Source organism: Carassius auratus, chromosome 20, assembly GCF_003368295.1.
Source record: "Carassius auratus strain Wakin chromosome 20, ASM336829v1, whole genome shotgun sequence".
NCBI lineage: Eukaryota > Metazoa > Chordata > Actinopteri > Cypriniformes > Cyprinidae > Carassius > Carassius auratus.
The window spans coordinates 17,297,512-17,311,050 of record NC_039262.1 but is presented as its reverse complement, the minus strand read 5'-3'; the positions used below and the strand labels follow the sequence as shown (position 1 = coordinate 17,311,050).

At 35.9% G+C, this 13,539-nt stretch overlaps 1 pseudogene; it reads right to left on the bottom strand.

Moving 5' to 3' along the window:
- Window positions 1-585: 585 nt before the first annotated feature.
- On the bottom strand, window positions 586-8,643 carry LOC113121071 (meprin A subunit beta-like; annotated as a pseudogene).
- Window positions 8,644-13,539: the final 4,896 nt, after the last annotated feature.

Sequence of the window (13,539 nt, the reverse complement as noted above, 5' to 3'; positions counted from 1 at the left end):
CCTGCTGGCAACAGGAAGTGACATATTTTATGCTGCGACAAACTTCTCCTAGAAATATTTTGTCATTAATGTACTTTTTGTGGTCAGTCTAATCTAAAGGCCTGTAATGTTAAATTGTGTAGATCTTGAGTTTATGTTAAAGGGCATATCCATTGTGCCATGACAAAGTTTGATTTCTCTTTATTGTCTAGTTTCGTTTCCTCTTTAGAGCCATCATTCCTTTTGCTGTGAAGTAGAGGTTGATTTTACATGCGCTTTTTCTGAATTCAAACAGAATCAGTTTTAATGTAGTTCATCAGTTTGATTTAATGTAAAATATCTGTTTCTTTTTGCTGTTGCATTTACAGATAAAAACAATTGTGGTTGTATGTTTCCAGTATTGTAAAGTAAAATTTTATATGTATTATATTTAATTTGATATAAAGTAATTTTATATATGTATTGTCTGTATGTATATACATTTTTTTTTATTTATTTTTTTATTTACATGTTCAAATAAAAAAACAAACAAACAAAAAAATATATATATTGTGGTTGGCAATTTTGTGCCTGAACAAGACCAATACTCATATATAGACAGGGTCATGAATACAAACATATTCAATAAACATTTATTAAATAATGTAGAATATAACACAAAACACCCTGATTTATATTACTGATGACAATAAAAATAAGCAAAACTAGGATAAATATGTATTAGTATGTTTTTTGGTTATTCAGTGACTTCTGGTAATGTTTCTTTTTTTCCCCTCATTTTGTTTGAGCCAATTCCACAATCTAAATGCAAAATAGATATGGAGACTGATTTGACCCCCAGACCCTTTTGACTTGACCTTGTTACAATTATTTATAATAAAGCACTTTGTAACTGACTACAACAAACCAGTAATAAAATGTGGGAGCATTAACGGTTGACGACTTCTTTTGACACTTTTACATGTATTCATTTTGCAGGCATATTTATCCAAAGCAATTTGAGGACAATTAGAAGAAATTAATCTTAAGGAGACATTTTTTACAAGTTATGATACAGTAGCTCCAGCTCATTAATGAAGACACAATCTGGCAAATCCTGGAAAGATTTCTCTCTCTCTCTCTCTCTCTCTCTCTCTCTCTCTCTCTCTCTCTCTCTCTCTCTCTCTCTCCCTCCATTTAGGCTTCTTGATGTATGCTGCATCTCATGGGGATCTTTTAGTCCATGGTCCCAGGACTCTGGGGTTCTGCAAAGGAAAATGCAGTTTGTTGGGAGCAGAGTTGAGAAGGTTAATTTGGAAATTTTATAGTTTACAGATTACAAGTTACCCTACTTAAAATGTAATAAATAAAACGTAACAAGTAGTGTATCTATTTCAATTGCCTTATTAATTACTGATTACATTAGATTTTTTAAATTACTTTTCTAAATTTCTAATCATTTTCAAACATTTAAAGCAGGCAGGGTTAATCTTTCAGTAGTACTCAACACTGATTACTGTCAGACTTTCTAAATCTTTCTTCACTTGAATTAAGATACTAATTAATTCATTTTAAAGCACAGCCACCACAAAATCAGACTTTAGCACCTCGATTTACTTTGATATCATTTTGAGGTTAAATACTGTTTTAAAATTAAAATAAGAAACCATTAAATAGCTATGATACTGTTTTTGAAATCAAATCTTTGCATATCTGTAGCAGGAAACACTGACATCTAATGATTCCTGAAATAAATAATTTGTCCTAAAAAAACATTTAAAGAAGTCAATCATATGTATATGTGTGAAATATTCACATAACTCCTTTGTAATTGTTTACATAATTACACATTTTGATTACAGTTACATTTATTTAGTAAATAAATTACGTAATTCCGTTACATGTAACTAGTTACTGCCCAGCACTATATAGAAGTTATCCATTTGCATTTAATAATGAATATTGGTAGCCCTACAATTATCAAGTATGGGAGGAGAAGACTGGTATGTGGATACATACCATCTGTCTCTTTGGATCCTTTGGTCTCTTGGTCTTCAAAAGTCCAGTCACATCTATTGATAAAGTTGAAATTTAAAGCTCTTTTCATATTTCATAAGAATTACAATGGTATTGAATAAGAACTGCACACCTTCAAGGGAGAGGAGGAAGATGGCATCATGTCCTTTAATGAAGCTTCGACTCTTCAGACGATCATGTGTGATGTAGTTGCTGATATTTTGACCCGGCCCCCGGTAGAATTTTTTACCATTTTGGCCAGTGACTAGACTGCCTACTTTTCGTGGGTTGTCCCAGAAATACTTACCTTTACCCATGTCTGTACAAAAAGAGAAGAGACTATTTATAAAACACATTTGTGAACTGTGCTGGCTAGATCAGTCAGAATGAGCAAAGCGGTTTAAAGCTTGCTGAAGGATCCTAGGCAAAATCACCTAGCAACATTGAATCTTTTCATCCCATTCTTTCCTTCGTAATAATTACTTTATTAATATATCTATTTTTTATTTATTTTTATTTTATTTATGCAAAAAAAGTAGAATAAATATAAGAAAGAAACCAATATTGCATTAGGCTACCTTATGCATTTTACATCTAAACAAAAGCATTCAAATAAGAAAAGCTAATAATAAAATGTAAAAATTCCCTTTAGTGTGTTCTTTACAAATAAATTGATTAGGCCTATAAAAACTACAAAAGCAGTTCAGTCAAGAGCAGCGAGTGATTTCCTCTTTTCATTTATTGTTAGACTAACAGTTATAAGGAAGACGACCTATATTTACACCTACTGTAACGCACAGATCTAATTTAATTTTACACATCAGATGTTTTCCCCAGCAGTTCCATAAATGTTAAGGAAATTAAGACACAAATTAGACAGATTATGTTTGCATGAACACTTAATTGCTGTATTCAGACAATCTCTGCTAGACTTCTGTGCATAATTATCTGGATTGCCTGCCGAAACACCTTTTATGTGGGCACTGCGGATTACAGTCATTGCAAGAAGCGAGTGGAGAAAAGGTCCCCTAATAAGGAAAATGTTACATGCTAAATTACTATTTGGAGCATTGGGATTGCTAGACAAGGGGATAATTAACTAATTTTTGTGAAATCCCCAAACCTGACTAATATCCATTTTCCCCCCTTAGCTCAAAATGAGCTTGTGCAATTTCTGACTCATTTTGCCAACACAGGTAGCATTTTATTTACTTTTATCTATATATAATCTGTAACCAAGTATCTCTACTTAGCATAGCAGCATTAATGGCACATACAAATTACTAATATCTATAACTTTGTATCTTACAATCAGTTAAGGGCTTGTTTGGATCTGTAGTTATCATCCTAATGTTGTTCATGCGATGTTGGATGTCTGGATTCTGGTCCATCAGCTCCATAGATGCCTGACGCCACGGACATGGCCATTGAAGTTTGTCATCATAGAGTCCAGAGGTCAAGTGGAAGTAGATTGCTGTTTTATTTGGACTATCCTTCAAGCCATTAATGTACAAACCAATCTGAAAGGAGTAACCATCTGGGGATATAAAGCGGGGGCTGTAGATTTCGGAACCAGCAGGGGTTTTAGCGAGAAGACCGGTAACATTACGAAGGCGCCAAATGAATTGAGGACACTTGGTCTCTGAGAGGTTGATGTCATCCAGAGACAGACCACCCTTTGATGTGTCTTTTCCTTTCACCCCTTCAAATACTACTCTGAATTTATCAGAGACATCTAGTGTAACATGATATAGTTTCCAGAAGCCTCCGCCTCCACCTAGGTTGTAAAAGCATAAGTTACCCATAGGCAAAAAAATTTTTTTTATCTATCGGTGTTTTAAACAAAGAATTATTACCTCTGATCTTCTGAATGAGTCTCAGGGCTCCTTTGGGGTCTTTAACTGTGTATTCACGCACCCAGATGTTTAGCTGGTCATCAATGCCCCCGCTGTTGTAGTGATAGAACTGCAGGCATTGGGAGCGTCTTTTGGGATGAAAGAGGCGACTTTCCAGGAAAGCCTTGTCACCCTTGGTTCCTGTGGCTGTGCTGAAATGCATGAAGAACCCAACCCCTGTGGAAGTATAAACTTTATTAGATAATAGATCATTAAACCAGTATTCTCACTTTCTCTTTGGACCTTATAATGGAGTTTAAAAATTATTTTGTCATATTGGAACCCTTGACAAGAAATGTCTTGAGAAGGTCAAAGAATATTTCCTCAGGGTATCAGTAAAATGTGTTTATCATGACCAAAGCTCCACCATCAAAAAAGAGGTATCAGTGCAGGTTTATAGACTATGAATTATTCAATTTTACATAGTATGTTGATATAACAAAAATTAAACAAAATGAAAAAAATAGTCTCCCATGTGACACCATCCCATTTAAGACAGTATTTGGTATAACTAGGTATTTTGTGATAAGACCTGAAATAATCATATAATAATGCATGTTTTAAACAATTTGTGTTAAATTACCTTGGCAAACAAATACAAATAAAGGTCTAAAAATTTTGTGATTTCCAAAGAAGTTTTGTTAAGTCATGGAAATGCAATGGCAAATTTTTTTCTTTTTTTTTCTATCATAGTTGGCGTAAATAATAGTTGCCGTGTGGAAAAAGGTCAAATTTCCACACAAAACTCCTGCTTGATTTGACTCACAGTGACAAGAGTCTGTATTTCTGATGCATCACAACCAAAGATATTTGTGTTTATATAGAGTTTAGACAAATTAGGTTTTACAATGGGTGGGGCTACTGAGCATGATGGTGCATAAATGTAAAAGAAAATATTGCACAATTTTCTTAACTCACTTGCATGAAGTTTTCATTGTAAATTTTCATTGCAAATTAATGCAAAACTCAGTTTGGTTGAATCCTACCTTTGTGGTTAGGGGTGTACATACCTTTACATTGACCGAGGTTGGTGTAGTCCGTCTGTGGACCGCCCTCTACCATTTGTACACGAGCCCACTTGGCATTTCCACCATCACCCTGGATCATACCACAGATATTCGGCTCCTCAAAATTGCAAGAGTCCAGAAAAGTTGAGGCTGTAGCTGGAAGAGTTATGAAAAAATTTTAGGTGAGTGAGAGAAGCAAAGTATTAGTTGAGCAAGTAGTCTTTATCGTCAAACTAATGTCAATGTATTTATTAAAAAATAACAATCAAAGAATAGTTCACAGAAAGTGCTTAATCATAAACTTACTACAGTTGTATAGCCGGTTCAACTTGAGCAGGTCACTGTCACTAAACTCCATGCGTTGACCAATCACATCCAAGAATTTTGGTATTTTGGTAACAATGGTCGGTTCACTGCTTTTGCTGAAGGATTTGTTACTGTAGTGCATGACTGAACCATAATCATAAGGCACACCGAGAGAGCTTGACTCCATTTCATTTTGTAAATAAAAGTTGTCCTTATGACCTGAGTAAGAAACAAACCATTAAAACAGTTAATGAACAAATTAGTTTCTATTTAGTATATGTATAGATTTTAGGAGTTTGGCATGAGAGAATAATCTTATTATTGATGCATGTATTTAAGAATTCAATAGTTACGCTTTTGAATCTGGTCCCACATGATGATAATGTAGTCGTCTCTGTCAGATCTGGATTGTTCGTGCCAGAAACCCAGCACATGCAGAAACTCGTGCTCCACTGTTCCTTAACGGTCACAGTTTTCACCAATCGACAACTCTTGTTTCCCCATCCGTTGATTCCCCACATATGAGTAACATCTAATTTGAACATAAAAAAAAAAACATTTCATCACCCTGAATTAATTTTTTTTATTTTGCAAATATATACACCACTTAGATACAGCCAGTGGAATAAAAATCCAAATGTTTCCAAATGCCTGAAAGGATCTAACATGTTTATTTGCCTAAAATATTATTTAATACATTTAAGTGATTAAAGATCCGCTGAAGTGCCTTGAAGTGTCACAATTTTCTAATTATACATCCTCAGCATCATTATAGTCACTGCTTTGCTTTACTTACAGTTTCAAATTTAAACTAAAGGGGAAATCTATTAGATTTAGACTGTGGCTGACCCAAGCTGTGATATAAACAAAACACTACTGGATATTTCAAAAAGAGGCGGGGCTTCTTGCTATGTCTTCCTATTTTCGCTAAAACTATGTCAACTCATATAATAATATGTACGGTGTTTGAATTGTTACCTATACCCTATATAGTGCACTACATGCCATCATTTTTATTTATTTTATTTTTTTTTTACTTATGAAAGTTGTTCTGAAAACTTGTTCTGAAATTCCTACTGTTTTAAATAAAGATATTTTCACTAAACCTGCCAGAATAAAACTAGACCCCAAAGTCAAAGATTCCTCACCTAATGTTGAAAAGAAAGATGAAGAAAAAGTAATGGAGCAAAATTAAAGAGAATGCAGAGATGGCTAATGAAACCATTTTGGAGGTGATATTAAATCTGGAAAGTAGGGAGTATAAGAAGCTGGTGAATTTATGTGAAAAATCCAAACAAAGCAGCACCATAATTGTAAACTTAATGAAGGTGATTCAGTTCAACATGGAAGAGGTGAACGAGTGCAACAACAACAACGACACACACACACACACACACACACACACACACAAAGATCTAAGGACTTTGAGATACAAAATGATCAACTTCCCAAGAATCATGATCTTAAGGAGAGGGTTAGAGAACAGGATAGATATAGAGTGAGGTGGTGCCTCTGTATCAAAGGCATAGAAGAGAAAAAAAAAGATGAAGATATTCACTTGTCAATCCATAACAATGTTAGATTAGATGGTTGATTCCTTGATTGATTGATTGCTTGATTGCTTGACTTCTATAAAGCATCCATTTTATTTTGAAGCATTTTGGTTTTGAAGTAATATAAAAAATATATATATATATATTTTTAATATTTAATAATGGTATCAATCAGCTCTATAATCTCAAAATATTCCCCAACTAAAAGAGGATTTCAAGAAGGTTGTGGTGAATGACTTTAAAAAATTAAATACAAAAATGATTTGGTAGGTTTTTGGTTGAAAAAAAAAAGTGATAAATTTACATAAATCTGTGAAGATAAGTTTAAATTAGTGTTCTGAACTTATCTTACCCTTTGCCTTTAAATACGAAAATGTAGTTTGGCTCTCCATTCCAGGGTTTAAAGTCAATACAGGTCTTGAGTCTGTATTGCTCAAATGCTCTCAGTATCACGCCTTTAGCATTGATTTCTATAAAAAAAATAATTAAAAAAATTAAAAAAGACAGAAGATGGAGGACAGTGAGTGAGTAATTTGGAGCACATATTCAATTAGAATTATAATATCATATACAGGTCAAAGCATAAATTTAATGGAAATGTATCAGTTATTATTATATTCACAGACCGAGGCTGCTGTCTAGGACATATGGCACAGTTTTTGGCCAGCGATACTTTTCATCCAGAATAATGTTTCTGTCTTCTCCCTGTTAAATATAAACCAAAAAAAAGGATTTATTTGAATTAAATAAAAATTTAGCATCTATAATGTATGTATATATATATATATATATATATATAATTGTATTTACACATTAGTTTGACCTCCTGAGGTTCATTTTGACATTTTCTGAAGGTTAAGATTGTCCTTAAAAATGTTTTATAATTTTTCAGGCCCAGAGATTAAGGCCCTAATTTCTATCCTGTTTGTGGAAAGTGGCATAAGAATTTGTTCAGAGAAAACACTGACCTCCTTTATCAGAATATCTCCTTCCACCAGGTCAAGTCCTGCCGCTGTTGAATGAGACAGCAGTTAATGCAAACTGTTATAGAAATTATGCTACAGATTTAATATGTGATATTAATGTTTCCACAAACCTTCATTTATTTCAAATATATCCAGGTCTTTTCCACTATCCACATTAAACACTGTATTGCCTACAAAAAAATTAGAACATTTTATATAAATATAAATAATTATTGAATATATTGTTGTATAGACTGTTATGACTCACCTGTGAGTGAAGATGTTGGCTTTTAAAGAAAACATTATAGAGATAAGTGTCAGAGGTGCCCATTTACTACAACAAGCTATTACAGTGTAAGTTTCGATATGGTATGAAATAACAACAAACTATCATAAAACTCATTCAGTCTTGAACAAGGTCATTGTACTGTAATATAACAAGAGCTGTGTAAGTTTTGCTTTAAAATAATATTAATTAACACAAAATAGTTTCTCTGACATCTGAATTCTGTACTCACCAAACTCAGGGCTGTGGCACATCCACACAGAATCAGTAATGTATGGAGAGACGCCATGAGAACTTCACTCTGAGACGCTCTCTTCAGAACATCAGTGCATTGTGCATTAACCAATTTATAGAACAAAAGAGCCTAGTATGCAATGATAGTTTATGATTTATTACACCAATGGTTAACTTGATATTATTAGACATGGTAAAAGTAATTATTTATAATGATTTGGATAAGAGTTAGAAGGAGTTTAATGCAACAGTTCACTTAAAATGAAAATTTGCTGACGATTTACTCACCTTTGTTATGGAAAAATTTTTCCAACTCTTGATGAGAGACAACACAGAGAGTATTGTAGAATAAGAAAAAGCAGGGGAAAGTCAGAAAATAATACAGACCATCTGTACAGTGTGTGACAAAGAGGAACACTTTGACTCAGTATTTATTACCCAATCAAACCAGGATGTTTCTATATCATCCAATGATAACGCATGCTCATATGTCTCCTTTTATGGTATATATTTTTCCTCAGACTAGGGTTGATTAAGTATTTAAAGTACAGTAAAAAAAAAAAAAAAAAAAAAAACAGCATTTCCCTTTGTGCACTTGTCTCGCACCATTTCACATGTAATGAACATGAGCATCAAAAAATTTGATCCTGCACAACAAAACCAGTCATGAGGGTCATATTATTATTATTATTATTATTATTTATTTATTTATTTTATACATAAGCTTTATATTCATGTATGGTCTGTTAGGGAAGCATGATACTTGGCCGATATACTGAAAATCTGGAACCTGAGGGTGCAAAAAAATAAAGTATTGGGAAAATCACCTTTAAAGTTGTCCAAATGAAGTCCTTAGTGTCACGACCGGGATACAGGAAAACATGGTGAGAGATCCAAATGCGAGTACATCTTTTATTAGGGGTAATCCAATCATAAACAGACACAAACACAAGAGCAAGAACATGACTAGACTGACGGGATAATTCATCAAGGACTCTGTGACTCATACTAAGACAGACCGGGTATAAATACACAGGGAGAGACAAACGCTAATGGGGAATTGACTGAGTGCAATGATTAATGACCAGTGACAGCTGAGTGCAATGATTAGACAGAGAATGTGAGGAATGTGGTTCATGAAGTGACAGACACCGTGGGGAAGGAAGAAAACTAGTGGATACCCAAGGAACACAAACCAGACACTGTGACAATACCCCCCCTCCACGGAGCGGCTCCCAGACGCTCCAAGACAAGACTGACAAAACCAGAGATCAGGAGGGAGGTGGACATGTGGAGGCTCAGGGGGAGGGACAGAGGGCCAGGCAACAGAGGGGAACAGGGACAGGAAGTGAACACACACAAACAAAACAACAACAACAACAACAAAACAGGAGATCAGGGTGGATCGGGGCGTTCAGGAACCCAGGATGACGCCGATTGGGCAAGACCCCAAGGCGGAGCAAAAGACCACCCCAACCGTGTGGTCAGGAAGGAAGCCCCCCAGGACGGAGCAGAAGACCACCACAACCGTGTGGTTGGGATGGATGCCCCACAGGACGGAGCAGAAGACCACCACAACCGTGTGGTTGGGATGGATGCCCCACAGTGCGGCGCCGAAGACCACCACAATTGGATCGGACCAGCAGGAGAGCCAGTCCGGTTGGGCAAGTCTGAAACAAAGAACGTGAACAAGTTAAGGGTAGCCTCCGTGGCCACGACAGGATAAGTAGGGCGCTCAGAGAGTTCGACTGAGACGTGATGAGGCTCTGGAAGTTCCGCAGAAGCGAGGAAAGACTCTGGTAGATCAGCCGAGACATGAGACAGGGTCCACAAGCACCTGACTCAACTCTGGAGGGTCAACCGGAACCTGACTCAACTCTGGAAAGTCAACGGGCACCTGCCTCGACTAGAGAATTTTTCAGGGAAAAATAGTAGGCTGATAAGTATATTACCCACCCTAAGAAAAATCATGGAAAGAATAGTATATGAGCAAATTCAAAGCTATTTTTATATAAATGACTTGAACACAGCTCATCAACATGCCTATAGGAAGGGATATTCTACAACTACAGCGTTAACACAAATGACTGATGAATGGCTGAAAGAAATCGAGGCAGGAAAGATAGTGGGCTCTGTTTTACTAGATTTCAGTGCCGCTTTTTATATTCTTGACCATAAATTGTTAATTAAGAAATTGCACTGCTATAGTTTTGACAGGGATTCTATTGCATGGATCAATAGTTATCTTACCAATAGAAAATATTGTGTATATTTTAGTGGAGGTTTCTCAGAAATGAGGGTTATGAGCTGTGGAGTGCCAAAGAGGAGTTGTTTGGGGCCACTTTTATTTTCAATATTTACTAATGATTTACCTTTAGTTTTAAACAATGCTTCCATTGCTATGTACGCAGATGATTCTACTATTTATTCATCAGCGTTTACGTCAAGAGAGCTTAAAGAGACTCTAAATGAAGAGCTAGTGCATATTAGGAGATGGGTTAATATAAATAAATTGGTACTTAATATAGAAAAAACAGATATTGTAAAATATATTTACCAAGACATTTGATTAAACAATTAATGGAAGCTTTGGTTCTCTCTCAGCTTATTGTACAGTCATATGGTCCAATACATCAGAATGTAATCTCAATCGATTACAGGTGGCTCAAAATAAAGCTGCCCGTATAGTGCTTAATTGTTCATATAGAACTAGAGTTTGTGATATGTTGAGTATGTTAAACTGGTTACCAGTTAAAAGTAGGTTATATTTTTCTCTTCTTGGTTTTGCAAGAAATGTTATAACAACAACGACTCCTGTTATTTTATTTAAGAATTTTAAGTTTTCTCAGGATGGACACGAATATGTCACACGTCAGTCATCAATAGGAAGATTTCTCCTGCCTGTTTATAGAACAGGAGCCGGACAGAGAACATTACACTATAGGGCCATGGTAGCATGGAATTCCTTACCTAGTTTTTTGGTTAATGAAGCTAGTAAGATGGTCTTTAAAATTAAATTGAAATTGTATTCATTTACACAAGTTTTTATATGATTTTTTATTTTATTTTTTACTTCTGTTTTGTTAAAAAGGTGTTATATAAGCAAAAGTTTTTTTTCACCCTATAGGTATACAGTATTGTTCAAAATAATAGCAGTACAATGTGACTAACCAGAATAATCAAGGTTTTTAGTATATTTTTTATTGCTACGTGGCAAACAAGTTACCAGTAGGTTCAGTAGATTGTCAGAAAACAAACAAGACCCAGCATTCATGATATGCACGCTCTTAAGGCTGTGCAATTGGGCAATTAGTTGAAAGGGGTGTGTTCAAAAAAATAGCAGTGTCTACCTTTGACTGTACAAACTCAAAACTATTTTGTACAAACATTTTTTTTTCTGGGATTTAGCAATCCTGTGAATCACTAAACTAATATTTAGTCGTATGACCACAGTTTTTTAAAACTGCTTGACATCTGTGTGGCATGGAGTCAACCAACTTGTGGCACCTCTCAGCTGTTATTCCACTCCATGATTCTTTAACAACATTCCACAATTCATTCACATTTCTTGGATTTGCTTCAGAAACAGCATTTTTGATATCACCCCACAAGTTCTCAATTGGATTAAGGTCTGGAGATTGGGCTGGCCACTCCATAACATTAATTTTGTTGGTTTGGAACCAAGACTTTGCCCGTTTACTAGTGTGTTTTGGGTCATTGTCTTGTTGAAACAACCATTTCAAGGGCATGTCCTCTTCAGCATAGGGCAACATGACCTCTTCAAGTATTTTAACATATGCAAACTGATCCATGATCCCTGGTATGCGATAAATAGGCCCAACACCATAGTAGGAGAAACATGCCCATATCATGATGCTTGCACCTCCATGCTTCACTGTCTTCACTGTGTACTGTGGCTTGAATTCAGAGTTTGGGGGTCGTCTCACAAACTGCCTGTGGCCCTTGGACCCAAAAATAACAATTTTACTCTCATCAGTCCACAAAATGTTCCTCCATTTCTCTTTAGGCCAGTTGATGTGTTCTTTGGCAAATTGTAACCTCTTCTGCACATGCCTTTTTTTTAACAGAGGGACTTTGCGGGGGATTCTTGAAAATAGATTAGCTTCACACAGACGTCTTCTAACTATCACAGTACTTACAGGTAACTCCAGACTGTCTTTGATCATCCTGGAGGTGATCATTGGCTGAGCCTTTGCCATTCTGGTTATTCTTCTATCCATTTTGATGGTTGTCTTCCGTTTTCTTCCACGTCTCTCTGGTTTTGCTCTCCATTTTAAGGCATTGGAGATCATTTTAGCTGAACAGCCTATCATTTTTTGCACCTCTTTATAGGTTTTCCCCTCTCTAATCAACTTTTTAATCAAAGTACGCTGTTCTTCTGAACAATGTCTTGAACGACCCATTTTCCTCAGCTTTCAAATGCATGTTCAACAAGTGTTGGCTTCATCCTTAAATAGGGGCCACCTGATTCACACCTGTTTCTTCACAAAATGTATGACCTCAGTGATTGAATGCCACACTGCTATTTTTTTGAACACACCCCTTTCAACTAATTCAACTAATTGCCCAATTGCACAGCCTTAAGAGCGTGCATATCATGAATGCTGGGTCTCATTTGTTTTCTGAGAATCTACTGAACCTACTGGTAACTTGTTTGCCACGTAGCAATAAAAAAATATACGAAAAACCTTGATTATTCTGGTTAGTCACATTGTACTGCTATTATTTTGAACAATACTGTACATGGGTGCTTAGTTCATGAGTTTGATTTAATTTTTTACCAACTTAAATCAAGGTATATTTTCAGTTCATCTTCTACTAAATGTCTTTGTTTATGGTTGTATGTTGTGTGAATGTATGCTTATTTTGTAAAAAATTATATGTAATAGTGATTTTGACCACTGGGAGAACAGCACTCATATGTATATGAGATAGCTGATTGTTGGATCAATAAACAAACAAACAGACTCTGGAAGGTCAACCGGAATCTGACTTGACTCTGGAGGGTCAACTGGAACCTGACTCGACTCTGGAGGGTCAACTGGAACCTGACTCGACTCTGGAGGGTCAACTGGAACCTGACTCGACTCTGGAGGGTCAACTGGAACCTGACTCGACTCTGGAGGGTCAACTGGAACCTGACTCGACTCTGGAGGGTCAACTGGAACCTGACTCGACTCTGGAGGGTCAACCGGAACCTGACTCAACTCTGGAGGGTCAACCGGAACCTGACTCAACTCTGGAAGGACAACCGGACACTGACTTGACTCTGGAGGGACAACCGGACACTGACTTGAC